This window comes from Mauremys reevesii, linkage group 9, assembly GCF_016161935.1.
Source record: "Mauremys reevesii isolate NIE-2019 linkage group 9, ASM1616193v1, whole genome shotgun sequence".
NCBI lineage: Eukaryota > Metazoa > Chordata > Testudines > Geoemydidae > Mauremys > Mauremys reevesii.
In genome coordinates, this window is record NC_052631.1 from 97,702,087 (window position 1) to 97,718,335 (window position 16,249).

Consider the following 16,249-nt stretch of genomic DNA (forward strand, 5'->3'; position numbering starts at 1 on the left):
CATTGTATTTGTTTAGAAATATGCAGAAATTGTTCATTACGGGACTAAAATATTACTAGTACTTGCTAGTAAGGGAAGGCATTTTTAGCAAGTTACTATGAGTTTGAACCTCCATTGTCTGAAAGCTGGTTACAGAGCCCCCATTCTTAGCTGCCCAATCAGCAAACTTGGTGGATCCGAGAATCCATCCCTTCATTGCTGAACATGACTCAGGCATAATTTTGGTTTTTATTGCAGCTAACTATAGTTTGTGATCTCTAAACCGGTAATACTGAACAGCACCTCTTGTACTGCTTTTTCTAGAGATGCTGGGCCAAATTTACCCTGGGATTGAAGTAGACATCACAACCTTGACTTCAATAGATTTGTAGCTGTGATGTAAATGGGTGAATTCAGTTCCTTGCTTTTCACTAATAGTGTTGTACATACACACTCACTCCTATGTGACCAGGTAAATATGGTATTTGGTTTCTAGGGAACACTTGTTTATCCCTGATAAATAAGATGTTCCTGTGTGCAGAGCATCAAACAATAACGACCCCACATAGCAGCTCAGAACCAGGGGGCACAGGGGGAGCAGAGATGCAAGGACTTCGTCAGTGGGTCAGTGGAAGGGAGGTGAAATAAGCAAGAGTGATGGAATCTAATTTGGAAAGCACCTTTGCTGACAGGATCTGTGCCTCAGAGTAATCCTAACATATTGAGCTATACTTATCCCTAGTGTAAATCCACTGGAATTCATCAGGGATTGATTTTGCCCAGTAGCTGTTAAAATCTCAACACACCATTTGACTCATGGGAATCACATGACAAACTGCCTCTAGTGACTGCTTTGACAAATGAGCAGAAAGACAGGGCGGGGGGAGGGGGAAGGGGGATGGAGCAAGTCACAATCAGGAGCTCTGCCCATGGAATCAAAGAAAAGTTCACTCTCAGATATTTCCAAGCAGTGTTAGTCTTCTTCACCAGCAGCTACTGCCCAAGAAGTCAGCCATATGGTTGCTTTTACATTAATCCAAAAAATATACACCGGGCCATTTGTAGCACCAACCACAGAAGCAACAGTCAAGGCAAGGATGGTAGGACACCTGGGGACAGCAGTGTTGAGATAACACTTGGAAGAGAAACACCAACTTCAGTGGCAATAAGCTTAAAAAAACAAAGAGCTACTCGGGTGGCCAGGAGAGAAAGGCCCTGAGAAGAAATAGACCAACTGCTACTGATTTGTAGAGAACTGTTTAACCCTCCCCCAAAATCCTCTAGCCCCACATGGGTAGTAAAACGTCTAATGGGAGGGAAAGTTCTGAAATGCAAAAGAGCAACACCAGAGTCTTCTGCCAGGACAGCACTAATGACTAAAACAAGACAAGTGCTATTTTGTGGAATAACAGCAATGTAAAGCTAAGTGAAATCACCCGTGTGCACGGGCTTGGAATTAACCTGGCAGAGGCAAACTGCTTTTGCTATTTAACATCGTTCCCAATTCCAGCAAAGGGTTCATAAAAATCCGGGGCTGCAGCTGAACCCCATGAAGGTGTTCCTTCACGCATGCTCCGTGCAAAAACATTGCTCCTCAACTTGGTGAAGTCATGCACAAAAATGTAAGAATTGAAGCACAAAGGGTGTCTCTCCTGAGGACATATTAAGCGGCCGTCCCTCTTTTCCAGTCTGGAATGTTCTTTTTCAGTCTCGGGGGGAAGTTAAAGATCTGTAACATTTTTTTTTAAAGTACAGGATTATCCCAGTGTCCTGGCCAACATGCTCTCTATGAAAAGAATTTGAATGTTATTATCTGTGGCTTTATATAGATTACATGTTAATCTTATAACACATTGCTCAGTGTCCAATCTGCCTGCCCTATCCAACTCCTCCAGACCAAAAAAGCACCAGGAAAGATGCAGGGGACCCAACCAACATGCAGGTATGAGTCCAGAGAGAATGAGCTGCACTATGCAGATCATGGTGGAATAAAGGTCCACCTAAAACAGTTGGAGAAAAGACTTCACTACAAGGTGAGTTATGGAAAGATTCTACCTTGGGTCTTAGAACCTGAGAGGGAGAAGTGGAGCGCATGCTTCACAATAAGGAGTGGATACTTAGAGTGAAAACCTGGCCCTATTGAAGTCAGTGGGAGTTTTCAGTGGGGCCATGATTTCACCCTGGTATTTATCAGCCTCACAACGGCTGATATCTTCTCTTAAATATCAGACCAGGAGGCATGACCTGTGTGAAGGTTAAGGGCTGATGAATCAGGTTGTCCTTGTGACTGCTTAAAATGGAGTATGGAAAGAATTTTTTTGTTTCTTTGTTTTACAGTTTTTGTGAGGTGTCACCACAGTTGCTAGATTAGGAATGAATTTCCCCTAGTAATTCAGCAATCCCAAATCTGACTATGGTTGCCTTACATCAGAAGGCACAGGTGTTTTAAACACAGCTTTTACCCTTTCCAGTATGGTATAGATTTGCATGGTGTCAAACGGTGCCACAAATATTCTAATGATGCCTTTAGAAATTCAGGTTTGTTTTTCTTCACACACAGGCCAGAGCAGATCTGCAGGCTATACAACACCTGAAAACTGGTACACATCAGTCAATCTACTGCAGAGCAGAGTGAAGTTTACCCACAAGTTTCTGGGCATTGGATTCTTTACATCAGGTGTTTTTCTATTAAGATACAGACTATGCAAATCCCAAGCCTTGCACACTGCTTAAAAGTACAGATCAATGTCCTTTGGGCATGATAACTCTGACAGTGAAAAAATATTAGGGATGGTACATGCAGATGTTTGGAGATGATGCGAACTCCAACAAAAACAAAACAAAAACAAAAACCAATTAAATGTGGGGAGAACATAAAGTTCCAAGACTTCAGTTCAAGTAGGACATTTGCCGGAACGTCCTGCATTTTACTGCACACTTGAGAAATTTTCTGCAACAACAGCAACAGAAGCTGTACATGCCTGTCTTACCAGGCACAAGACTAGAGGGTTAGATATTATCACAAACTCCTCCCCCTGGAAAATATATTGCCAGTATGAACTGGGCAGACTAGAACTGAAAAACTGGATCTGAACACTTCTGAACTTTAGGGTAGTTTAGACCTGCTACATCCACATTTCGTAGCTTGGGTCCCTTATAACTGCTGACTCCAAATGCCAATTTTGTTAATATTCTTCAGTCCTCTGAACTGACGTGTAGTGGGTTAGTGGTGGTTCCTCCCCCTCTGACTCAGTGAGGGGCCACTCTGCCTCACTACATCAGTGGGCAGGGAATTAGCAAAGTCTGGCGTGAAGATCCGGGACACCGGTGGCAGGGTGGAGAGGACTCACGGTCTTAAGGGGCTCCAGCTTTCAGGCCGGGCAGGCTCCAAGCAGTCTGTACTCAGGCCCTAGGCAGGACAAGGCACCAAACAGTCTAAGAGCTCAGCCCTCAGACAGAGCAGATTAGTGAAGGTTTAGGGCTCAGGCCCTGTGGCAGGGCAGAGAACCAAGCAGTCTAGGAAGCTCAGTCTTCAGGCAGGGCAGAGCAGTGGATAGTCTAATGTCCAAGCTCTAGTGGAGGGAAGGCTAACACAGGCCTCCTGGCCTACAGCTGGGAGTCTGCCATCCCCGGGGTGAGGTGGCAGGGGGACCCAGGTCCACCCAACTCCACCAGATCTCAGCCCAGCGCCCTAATAGTGGTAAAGTGTTTCTGCCACTGGGTCAGTGGGGAATCCAGCTGCAACATGCTTAGTGGGTCTCCAGCAGCAATGCAGTCAGACTGGCATTGGCTACCCCTGGGCCACTTCCTACCCTCCCCTTGGGGTATACCTGGATCCATGGGTGTCCTCCGTCTCCTCCGAGTAGGTAGCTAGCAGCAGTCCCAGCAACTCCTCAGTGTCTCGGTTGGCCTCCAGCCAGCCCTCAGCTCAGCCAAGCTCCCCTCCTCGCTCGGGAGCGGGCAGAAGGCATCTGTCTCTGCCAGTGGCTGCAGCCCAAGTGAGCTCCAGGACTTGCCCTTTATACTTCCTGTCCTGCCTCCTAACTTCCAGGGCGGGTGGGCATGGCCTGGCTCCACCCACCTAAGTGGTTCATTCCCCTCTGACTCTGTGGGAGGCCACTCCAACACAATACGTGGCACTAGTAGTCAGCCAAGAGAATGGTGAGAGAATTTGATTTTTAGGCTGCAACTTCTCTGGCACCTGCCACTGTTGAAAATGTTGATAGTTTTCATTTGAGATTGAAAGTGAAGATGGAAATACTCTTATCATAGGACCAGCCTTCCAACACGTTAGCGAAGTCAAGAATAAGTTACATGTCTGAAAAGGAAGAATATACTCCACACAGTAAGAGTATGAATATACTGCACACATATAATGGGCAGATTTAGTATACTTAAATCATTCCTTGAAGATATACCGATTTCTGGAAGAATGTTCCTATTAATGTTGGGTTAATGGTTTCAATTTAAATCCAAACTGATACATGTTTTAGATTGCCCAATTCCTCTGCACAACAAAGCCTGGACATTCCAAGTTTTATAAGTAAACCACAAAAATATTCTCACTATTTCTCCATATCCCTGTTTCATCTCTAGTACACTAGTGCATCTTCATTTTTCTGAATACTAAAAATCCTATAGAACTGAAGGCGTATGGAACTATTCACCCATCAATAATTGTGAACCTGTTTCCAGTAGGCCTTCTAACATGATAGACATACTAGTCTTCAATTGGATGCCTATGTAGGATGTGGAGTGAAATGTCCCTCAAAAGGGGAATAAGAAAGTTGATAAAAATAACATTTACTTCAGGATTACACGTCCTTAACTTCACATCTTTTTCTATATGCAAGTGGGCAGAACTGCAATTGTTTGCAGGGCCGGTGCAAGGATGTTTCGCGCCCTAGGTGAAACTTCCACCTTGCGCCCTCCCCCGTCCCCGAGCCCTGTGGTGGCTCCCTGCCCCCCCCCCTCGCCATGAGGGGCCCCCCCCCCACAGTAGCTCCCCCTCCACCCTGAGGCGAACCCCTGCGGCAGCTCCCCACCCCACCCTCCGCCCTGAGGCCCCCCCTGCCATGGCAGCTCCCCCCCCCGGCCCGGGGAGCCGTGCGGCAGCTGCCCACCCCAGCTCCATCCGCCTAAACGCCGGCGGCAACCGGGGCGGCCGAAAATCCGGCCGCCGCAGTCGCCGCCAAAGGAAATGCCGCCCCCCCCACTAAATCCTAGCGCCCTAGGTGACCGCCTAGGTTACCTAATAGGTTGCACTGGCCCTGGTTGTTTGAATTAAAATTTCAGAAGTTTGCAGGAACACAATGGTTTGCTAATGCTGATTAAATTCCAGCATCTCCAGGGTCAGCTATCATGAAGGCCATTTAACTTATTTTTGCAAAATGCGAATCAGTACTGCTAAACTTTCCATATTAATTGTCCCTCTGCTCCACACACTCTGGGATTAAAAAAAAAATCATTTTTCACAACATTTTCCATTATTTTTTTTTACCAAAATTTTATTGAAATCATTTTTGAAAATGTTATGAAATATTTTCATCTACTGAAAACTGCATTTTCTTATTGAAAACCAGGTTTTCAGTCAACAACGTGTTTTGAAAATGATGCTGATAATTTTAATAAAAAATAGATTTTGGAGGGTAAAATGTGGGAAATGGGTGAAACCCATTGAAACCGAAAGAAACTCATAACATCAACATTTTGCCAATTTTTTGACCAGCAGTAGCTGAAGGTAGAAAGTAGGGTGACCCAATTTTATAGGGACAGACCAGATTTTGGGGTCTTTATAGGCTCCTATTACCCCCCACCCATGTCCCGATTTTTCACATTTGCTATCTGGACACCCTAGTGGAAAGTGAGGACGGCTTTGTGTCTTCCCAGGATAAAGTCTAAAATCAGTCTTCTTCTCTGAGAAGATGAAGAAATTAGATGACAGATCTACCAACAGCTATATCCTGTTCAGGAAAATGGCTATGGAAAATGGTTAGGTGAGTTGTTTGATTTCAGCTGAGGTAGATGAATGATTCACCAATGAATTTACAAGCCAGTGTTTATTTTCTCTTTGCTCTCCTTTTGTCTTCTATCCTGTTTCAGGAAAAAGAGTTTTGTTCATATAATCATGATGACACCAAGGGCTGATGAGAGAACACCACGTGGAAACTGATCATTTTTTCAGATGATGTAATTCCATTTAGATAGTTTGATGGTGATTAGGTGGAGGAGGAATTTCAGCAATAGCCCTTATCTTACCAGGATGAATTCCAAGAAAGTATCTGCTTCATATTATATTAACCACACTTTGAAAAACACTTATTACAGAGGAAGAAAGGTAATAACCATGCAGAAAAATACCTGGATATATGTTTATTTGAAAAGATATTAATATTTTAAGACTTAACAGAAGTTTTTAAGTATCAAACTGATTATTTCAAAAGTGGGCCCCATCCTGAGCTGTTATGAAGCAGCTCCTGGAGCGATGCCATTTTATACCTGCTGAGGATATGACCCATAGTTTCCAATTATTTTCATTTCATTAAATTTGCACTGTTTCAAGTACTGGTGAGAAAATGACACTTACGTAACCAGATGACAGAGTATATTGGAATATAATAAATGCAGTCAATGCTCATCAATGTGATGATGAATGGATTATACTGTGCAATGGACTTCTGCTTTGTTATGGATTTCCTTCACTACTAAATGGCACTTTAACTTTAATACTTCACTCGACAAGTGACTACTTAAATGAGTGCAAAGTAACAGGCTTGTTGGTCTCTATGACAGGCCATACATAATCACCATAGAAATATATAATTACACCTGTCAACCTCATCTTTTGTAATTGATTCAATAACTAACAATGTCAGTAGTAGCAGGCTAAGCTTAGAGGTCTCACTCTGTGAAAATACTCATACATGGCTAAACATCTTGGTATTTTAATTGCTTGTCATACTGCCAAGGTTCCTATATTGTATCTATCTCCACAGCAACAGACTGGAATGAGAAAAGCACTTTTAATAACTGGAAATGTGAATTTATAAACTCGTTCTTATTTTATAGCTCTTAAGGGCACCATGGAGCATTTTAAAGTCATCTGGAGATGAAGTTGAATTTGGGGGAAGTACAGTTTGTCTATCTGTGCATATCGTGTAACTATGTTATAAAATAAAACTAATCACATACAGGTTTGAAAAATCTTTGTAATTACCTATCAGAATAAATCAGCTCATGCTTGAAAGTGTGTACATGTCCAGTCTGACAAGAAGTTTTAATCTCAGTGCTTCTGGAGTAGCTGTGCATAAACAACTTCTTGAGAATCACACTTCCTAAATCGCTCAAACTGTGCGCAACTGTGGAAAAAATAAATCAATGTAACATTATAAAACACTTGTAGTCAGTGTTATACTGGCTGATATTTGTAAACTGCTTTGAAACTGAAAGGTTCTAATAGGCCAAATTCTCATCCCACGGCACTCAGTGGCATACTCCCCTGGACTTCAATGGCAGTAGGATATGGGATGAAGTGCTAAGTATTTTTACTATTGACTGTAGCCTGCTATATTTGTAAGTAAAGAGGGGAAAGAGAAGACTTATTGACCTGATTTCCAAAATCGATAGAGGAAGGCCTAATTGACTGGATTAGGGAGAACTGAGGCAGTGAAATGGGGAAGGGTGAGCTAACAGACTAAGGCCTGGTCTACACTATGGGGTTAGGTTGAATTTAGCCGTGTTAGGTCGATTTTAAAATGAATGCGTCCACACAACCAACCCCATTCCATCAACTTAAAGGGCTCTTAAAATCGGCTTCTGTACTCCTCCCCCAACCAGGGGATTAGCGCTAAAATCGACCTTGCTGGGTAGAATTTGGGGTAGTGCAGACACTGGTACTGGCCTCCAGGAGCTATCCCAGAGTGTTCCAATGTGACCGCTCTGGACAGCACTTTGAACTCCAATGCACTAGCCAGGTACACAGGAAAAGCTCCGGGGACTTTTGAATTTAATTTCCTGTTTGGTCAGTGTGGCGAACTCAGCAGCACAGGTGAACATGCAGTTCCCCCAGAATCACAGAGCGTAGAATGTTTCTATGCTCCCCCTATCATCTCTGTCCCTGAGGTTATCGCAGATTAGAAGGCGAAAAAAATGCACTTGCGATGACATGTTTTCTGAGCTCATGCAGTCCTCCTGCACTGATAGGGCACAGCTTAATGCTTGGAAGCATTCAGTGGCAGAGGCCAGGAAAGAATTAAGTGAGCGCGAAGAGCAGAGGCAGGACCTGATGCTGAGGAAAGCCAGCAAGAGCACAGACCCCCGCTGCATCCACTGTATAACGCCTACCCTCCTCCCCATGTTCCATAGCCTCCTCACCCAGACGCTCAAGAACGCAGGGAGGGGGGTGCTCTGGGCACCCAGCCACTGCACTCCAGAGGATGACCCAAGCAACAGAAGGCTGTCATTCAAACAGTTTGATTTTTAGTGTGGCTACAATAAGCAATGTGGCCGTGTCCTTCCCTCCTCCCCCACCTCACCCAGGCTACCTTGTCCGTTATCTCTCTTGTTTTTTTTAATTAATAAAGAAAAATGCATGGTTTCAAAACAAAAGTTACTTTATTTCAACGTGGGGAGGGTGGTTGGCTTGCAGGGAATTAAAATCAACAAAGGGAGCAGGTTTGCATCAAGGAGAAACACACACAGAACTGTCACACCGTAGCCTGGCCAGTCATGAAACTGGTTTTCAAAGCCTCTCTGATGCACAGTGCACCTTGCTGTGCTCTTCTAATTGCCCTGGTGTCTGGCTGCTCAAAATTGAATGCCAGGCGATTTGCCTCAACCTCCCACCCCACCACAAACATCTCCCCCTTACTCTCACAGATATTATGGAGCACATAGCAAGCAGCAACAACAATGGGAATGTTAGTGGCACTGAGGTCTGACCTAGTCAGCAACAGCGCCAGCTCTGCACCCGGGGCAGGTGTCCCTGCCACCCCAGCCTAGTTATGGCCCTGAGGATGTCACATGAGCCGCAGTTGTGTGCTGACTGGGTCACAAATGGCCCGTGGGTTGAGAACCACTGCTCTAGGCTAACAACTGCTTATTGCTCTGCCGCACCCAGAGCCCTATGCTGTTCATTGCTGTCAGCTCTTGCCAGGAGCTTACTGCTCTCCCTCGCCAGGAGCCAGAGCTTCCCATGGTTAACGGTTGTTTGCACCAGCCAGGAGGCTGTGAGCTATAACCTGCTTGTTGCTTGGCCCCAGCCAGCAGGGCCCGAGCCCAATTACTGCTGCCTGACGCAGTGAGGCGGAGAGGCCTCTCTCCCCACTAGAGAGTGAAGGACCATTACACGCGCTCACTTCAGGATTTCAAAATTAATCTAACAATCGCATAAGCAAATTCTATGCACATTTCTCCCAGGCGTTTTGCTGGGCCAATGCAGAAGGGAGCCTCCATCTCTGTGCTAAGAGTTAAAACAGCTTTGAAACAAACCATCTATAAGCAGAGCCTTCTAAGATGCTGAGGAACAAAAGGGAAACGGTATCCACAAGATTCCTATCCACCTTTTCCAGCGTCGGTCACTGAGGAAGTCCTTTCTCCACCCGTTTTCACTCACCCGTACAAAGTACAGCGACTCAGCAGGGGCAGGTGGAGTAAAGTGGGAGGCTGAGTGGCGAAACTATAGTAAAATATCCCCATCACCTTTCTTGCTTTAAAGAACTGATCAATCCCTCCTTCCCTCTCTGGTTGCTTCTGTTTCCTGTCTGCCCCGCCCAGCTATGCAGTTTTGGCCTTTAGCTTTTCGGTTCAGTCAAATCCACATGAACCCAAGTCTTTAATCACCGGGGCGGATGTGTTTCCAGAGCCGTTACAGGGAGAAGAGGAGGCAATGACAATTTCCTTTTCAAAGCAATGACTACCAGATATTTTGGCAGTTAAATGCTCCAGAGGAGCCACTCTCGGTAGAGAGCCTGTGCTACTGCCGTGCTTGTTGCAGCATGGTTCTGTGTTGAAGGAGGTGGGCGGAGACCAGATGTTGTAGCATTGTTCATACTGAATACATGAAAGAGGACAAAAATAAAGAACAATATGCATCTGTTTGGCTTCTTGGCTTAATTTGCTAAAAATAAAAGCCCAATACATGCCGGAATCTAGAAAACGACTAAAAGACAGTGACAAACACCAGTTTCCTGGGTATCATTGTCCACACAGGTGCTGATTCCAGGGGTGCTCCAAGGCTGGAGCACCCACAGAAAAAAATTAGTGGGTGCTTAGCACCCACTGGCAGCCAGCTCCCTACTCCTCCCACCCAGCGCCTCCCACCCACCCACGATCAGCTGTTCTGCGGCATGCAGGAGGTGCTGGGAGGGAGTGGGAGGAGCGATGTGACGCACTCGGGAGAGGGGGAAGAACTGGGCGGGAAGAGGCAGAGTAGGGCTGGGGCTTTGGGGAAAGGGGTGGAGAGCGGGTGGGGCGTGGGGTAGGGATGGGGTGGGAAGGCTTGGGATCTGGGGTTGAGCAGGGCAAAGGAAAAAGCTGGTGCCTCATGGACATTCTATTCCAAGAGGGAATTTTACATTAAGAATCAGAAATAAAAAATAATTACCTCCAAAGCCTAGCATGGTCTCCTCTTCTCATGCTGATGGCCCACGGTACGAAGAAAAGAAAAAGGAGACCATTAGTGCCAATCTTTCCCTTTCAAAAATGTATCAGTAGAGACGTTGTGCACAACAAAATTCAACATTCAGAGCAAAGGGGAAGAATATTGATTTGATCCTTACAGAGCCGGGGAACTGTAAGACTTTATAGATGTGCCATAGGCAGTTTCTAAGCAAGCTACAGCCAGAACTCTGGCATGAACAAAAGTCAGTTCATTCCTGATTGCTTGCAGACTTAAAAGATGTCCATGTGTCAAGTCAGTACTGAGAGAGCTAACTCATATGAAATGTTGCTGTGTCTGTATCTCCCTGTTTCAGCCGTTATTATTTGCAGACATGATGGATTCATATATTTTAAGGCCAGAAGGGACAGTTGTAATTATCTAGTTTGACCTCCTACATAGTACAGCCAAAGAATTTAAACTACTAAGTCCTGCATCCAGCCCGCTGTTGTATTAGTGAACTAGAACCTCTCTCAGTGCGCTAATTGCTTCAGATGATAGACTCTGGATAAAGTTTTCCTACTTTCTTCTGTACTAGTAGAATTTTACCAAGTGTACTGTGTGTTATGATATAATTTGCCCCTTCCCTGACTGGACAACAGACATCTGGTAATGACATAGTGTTTGTGTACCAAATATAGCGGAGCTATTGAACTTCCCCCTTTACTCAGACCGATGGCGTAACTTACGCAACTTCAGTTATATGAATAACATAACTGAAGTCGACGTAGTTAGATATACTTACTGCAGTGGCTACTCTGCGCTGTGTCGACGGGAGAGTGTCTCCCATCAACTTTCCTTACACTTCTCGGGGAGGTGAAGTGCTTTCCCATCGATTTAGTGGGTCTTCACTAGACCCACTAAATCGACACTCGCTGCATCGATTGCAGCAGTGTTGATCTACCGGTAAGTGTAGACATGCCCTGATTTAAAGTAGCTGTAGATCTGTCTCATAATAAGAAAACAAATAATATGCATGTAACAGGGTAGCTGGCCCACTAAAGGAAACTGGGCTCTGCTCTCCTATTCCAGTCCAGATGCTCCCTGTTTGGGCCAATTAAGACGACAGGGAAGCATCTGGGAAACTATAAAAAGCCTGAGAGTGAGTTTAGAGGCTCAGAGCAGATTGGTTCAGTCAGGAAGAGTGGTTCCTGGGAGAGGGTTGAAAGCAGGAGAGCCACAAGAGGTTTGCTGGCTGGTGCATCTAAGCCAGGGTCAGAGGACTGAAGACTGGAAGGAGCAGCAGAGGCAGATGCCCTCTGGCTCTACGCTGGAAAGCCAGAGCCAAGGGGCAGAGGGCTGAAGGAAGGGGCTTACCCACCAGCATCTCCTTGTCAGTGAGCTGGGGGCTAGAAGAATCAGGAGAGGCTCCTAGCAGAGAGGCTGTGAGAGTTCCCACTGGCAGGTGCAGGATTCTGCCCCAGAAGGAAGGGTTGGGGTGGCTGTCCTGGTGCAGAGACAGAGGACGACTGATAAAGAATGCAATTCTGGCAGAAGCCACCAGGTTGGTGAGAGCAGAGCTGAGATTTTAAAGGACTACATGCAAAGGGTTGATGTGGACTACATTGTGGGACTTTTGGTTTGGGGGTTTTGTTCTGTGTTTTGGTTAAAAACCATGAGGGATTTAAGGATATGCATGTATTGGACTTACTGTGAATTCAAGAGGAAAACTGAGGCAAGGGGCCACTCGTAAGGCTGCCCTGGGGCCAGGAGGAGGCGCCTGGAAGGAGTTCACTCATTTACAATGCAAGTGAGGAGCGTGTACGGCTTCACCTCCCCATTCCCATGAGCAGGCCACTGCATATGCTACAGTTGCCATCACATGCTAGACAAATTTTTTCCAGAGCAGCAGGCTAGTGTGATCCCAGGCCTGCCCTGAGGGATCCTGGACTGGACAGGTGGCTTCCTGAAGAATGCATTTGCCAGATACTTTCAATCCATAGGAGCACTGGCCAGTGTAAGATTCAACCTAAATTATTATACAACATCTACTATGCTTGCTGTAGAATTAAATATTTCTGGTCTATATTTGGGGGGAAACAGATGATATAGTCATCATATGGTGATGAGAACATTCTTTCTACCAGTATCTCTGGAGGATGTCAAATGGAGACTTCTAAAGTCAGTTATTTTAAAATCAGCAGGTCCAGATAACTTGCACCCAAGAGTCTTAAAAGAGTTGGCTGAGGAGCCTTGGAGCACTGGGGAAGTTGCAGACGAGTGGAAGAAATCTAATGTTATGCCATTTTTAAAAAAAGATAAACAGCATGACCTGGGTAATTATAGACCAGTCAGTCTGACATCGATCCCTGGAAAGATAATGTAGCAGCTGATACTGGACTTGATTAATAAAGAATTAAAGGAGGGTAATGTAATTAATGAAAATCAACATAGGTTTCTGGAAAACAGATCCTGTTAAATTAACCTAATAGCTGTTTTTTTTAATGGGATTACAAGTTTGGTTCATAAAGGTAGCAGTGTTGATATAATACTTAGACTTCTCTAGGGCATTTGGCTTGGTACCACACAATATTTTGATTAAAAAACTAGAATGATATAAAATTAATGTGGCACACAAGTGGATTAAAAACTGCCTAAATGATCAATCTCAAAATGTCATTGTAAGCAGAGAATTGTCGTCAAGCAGGTGTATTTCCAGTGTGGTCCTGCAGGGATCAGTTCTTGGCCCTATGTTATTTAACATTCTTATCAATGACCTGTAAGAAAACATAAAATCATCACTGATAAAGTTTGCAGAAAACATAAAAATTGAGGAAGTGGTAAATAATGAAGAGGACAGGTCACTGCTCCAGAGTGATCAGGATCGCCTGGTAAAGTGGGCACAAGCAAACAATGTGTGTTTTAATATGGTTAAATGTAAATATACACATCTAGGAACAAAGAATGTAGGCCATACTTACGGGATGGGGGACTCCATTCTGGGAAGCAGTAACTCTGAAAAAGATTGGGGTTTTTTGGTGGATAATCAGCTGAACACGAGCTCCCAGTGTTGTCAGAAAAGCTAACACGATCCTGGGATGCATAACCAGGGGAATCTAGAATAGGAGTGGAGAGGTTATTTTACCTCTATATTTGGCACTGGTACAACCATTGCTGGAATACTGTGTCCAGTTCTGATTCACAATTCAAGAATGATGTTGTTAAATTGAACAGAGTTCATTGAAGAGTCATGAGAATGATTGAAGGATTAGAAAACATGCCTTATAGAGATAGGCTTAAAGAGCTCAATCTATTTGGCTTACAAAAGAGAAAGTTAAGGGGTGACTTGATTACAGCCCATAAGTATCTACATGGGGTACAAATACTTAATAATTGGCTCTTCAGTCTAGCAGAGAAAGGTGTAACATGATCCAATAGCTGGAAGTTGAAGCTAGACAAATTCAGACTAGAAATAAGATGTACATTTTAAACAGTGATTTAAGCATTGCAATAATTTACCGAGGGTCATGGTGGAGTCTCCATCACAGACTATTGTTAAATCAAGATTGGATATTTTTCTAAAAAATATGCTCTAGGAATTATTGTGGGGAAGTTGTATGGCCTGTGTTATACAGGAGAACACAGACTAGATAATCACAATGGTCCCTTATGGCCTTGGAATCGATGAAAGACAATAGACAAGGGAGAAGTCTTAGTTCATGGCATATAAGATTGAAAATGAAAACAATACTCAAAAATCCATCATCCCATCCACATCGAGTTAACATTGTTCTACTTTATACAGGTTCTTGCATCGTGCTCTTCATCCTGGTATCTAAGCACTTTCCCGTAGCGCGTTAGGCAACATGATTAATATCTGTCACATGTTGCCAAGTGTCACTCTCTTTATGGGACATCTCTGCTTTGGGATACTGGTGGAACAACATCCTGGGGACTTTATGATGTTGAATACCACCATTCACAGTGAAAATCCTGAAAGTTAGCAACCCAATTGGTAGGAAAACATTTTTTGTGTGCTAATTATGCTCATTTTTCCTACCAGTCAGAATAAAAGATATAGCTCCCCTTGTATGCACTGTTGTTGTAGCCATGTCAGTCTCTCTCACCAACAGAAGTCAGTCCAATAAAAGATATTACCTCACCCATCCGGTCTCCTATAGCTCCCCTTGACAGGTACAATCTGAAAAAAAAATGAAAATGGCATATTAAAGTTCAAAATAATAACAATTACATCAGTTTAAGAGAGGAGGGATAGTTAGCACATTAGCCTCAGTCCTAGGACTTGGGAGACTCAGGTTCAATTCCCTGTTCCACCACAGACTTCCTGTCTGTCATCAGCCAAGGGAAAGTCATTCAGTCTCTCTGTGCACAGATGGGAAACTGAGGCAATGAGTATAGTAGCATTGCCCTGCTTCAGAGGGTTATTGTGAGGATAACATTAAAAGATTGTGAAGCACTTTGCTAATTACTGATGCAAAGTGCTATATAAAAGCTAGTTGTTATTATAAAACATTTTAAGAGATGATTATTAATTTTAACAGTTTTTAAATAATAGTTGGGTGTCTTCACTGAGTAATTCAGTAAAAGGAAGGACCTATGGCATAATTCCTCATGGAACAGAAAGCCTTCCTGAAGTGAGGAGGAGTGTAGGCTACCATATTACTAGCCAAATGCTCAGCTGGTATAAATCTGAATAGCCCTATGGACTTCGGGGGAGTTATGATGGTTTACACTGAGGATCTGGCCCAATATATGCAGCTGAATTTTGAAGCAACATACAAAGCCTAATCCAACTCCCATTAAAGTCATAGAAAGTCTCCAACTGATTTCAGTGGATGTTGGATCAGGTCCATATTGAGTACTGACTACAATTCAGATGGACAGTGTGATTGCTTTGACACTGTTAAACAGCTCAGTGGTTTGAGCATTGGCCTGCTAAACCCAGGATTGTGAGTTCAATCCTTGAGGGGGCCATTTGGGGCAAAAATCTGTCTGGGGATTGATCCTGCTTTAAGCAGGGGGTTGGACTAGATGACCTCCTGAAGTCCCTTCCAACCCTGATATTCTATGACTATTATTTATGTCCTTACAATGCAAGAAATTCTGATCACACAGTCAAATAGCTCTCCATTTGCATCTTTGATTGGCATGATGAGAGCTGCAGAGCAGGGTTTGAATATGTATTACACAGAGCAGCAGTCCACAAAAAACTGGCAGGTTGTGGTAAGGGAATCAGGCAGCATAAAGATACTGAAATGCAATTCCTTGGAGAAAGGGATCATTAAGTGCTTAACAAGCATCACTCTTTGTTATATCTGTTTTAGTGGTGTTAGTATAATTTTAATTGTTACCATCCAATCTGTTGTGATAGGTTTAGAATTATCAAGATGATAAATATTTTATGGTGACATTTGAACAATCAGAAAGATTAGCTGCAAAACCCTCTAACCAATAGCCCAGTTCTTGTGAATAGACAAAAAAGGATCTTTTTTCTCTACTGAACAAAGAAGATCAACACAATTCAATATTAAAATAAGGTAATTACATAGGCAGCTAACTAATAACTCACACACCCTATATTTTGTCACACATTTTCAACCAGTCAATTAAATTATATAATATTCTAAATGTGCTAGATTTAGTATAGTTATC

The 16,249-nt window shown here is 43.8% G+C and overlaps 1 long non-coding RNA gene across 3 annotated transcripts in view; it reads right to left on the reverse strand.

The window, feature by feature from the left end:
- The window catches only part of LOC120372482, a 121,377-nt gene that overhangs the window by 10,487 nt on the left and 94,641 nt on the right, over window positions 1-16,249 (reverse strand). The window contains exons 1-3 of one of the 3 annotated variants that reach the window (XR_005585001.1): window positions 14,735-14,745; window positions 10,583-10,615; window positions 7,202-7,337 (exon numbers count right to left, since the gene is read on the reverse strand). This is a non-coding gene — a long non-coding RNA (uncharacterized LOC120372482). Of the gene's footprint in view, window positions 1-7,201; window positions 7,338-10,582; window positions 10,616-14,636; window positions 14,778-16,249 lie in introns of those variants that run through there. The other 2 variants (XR_005585003.1, XR_005585002.1) reach the window with 2 other exon arrangements.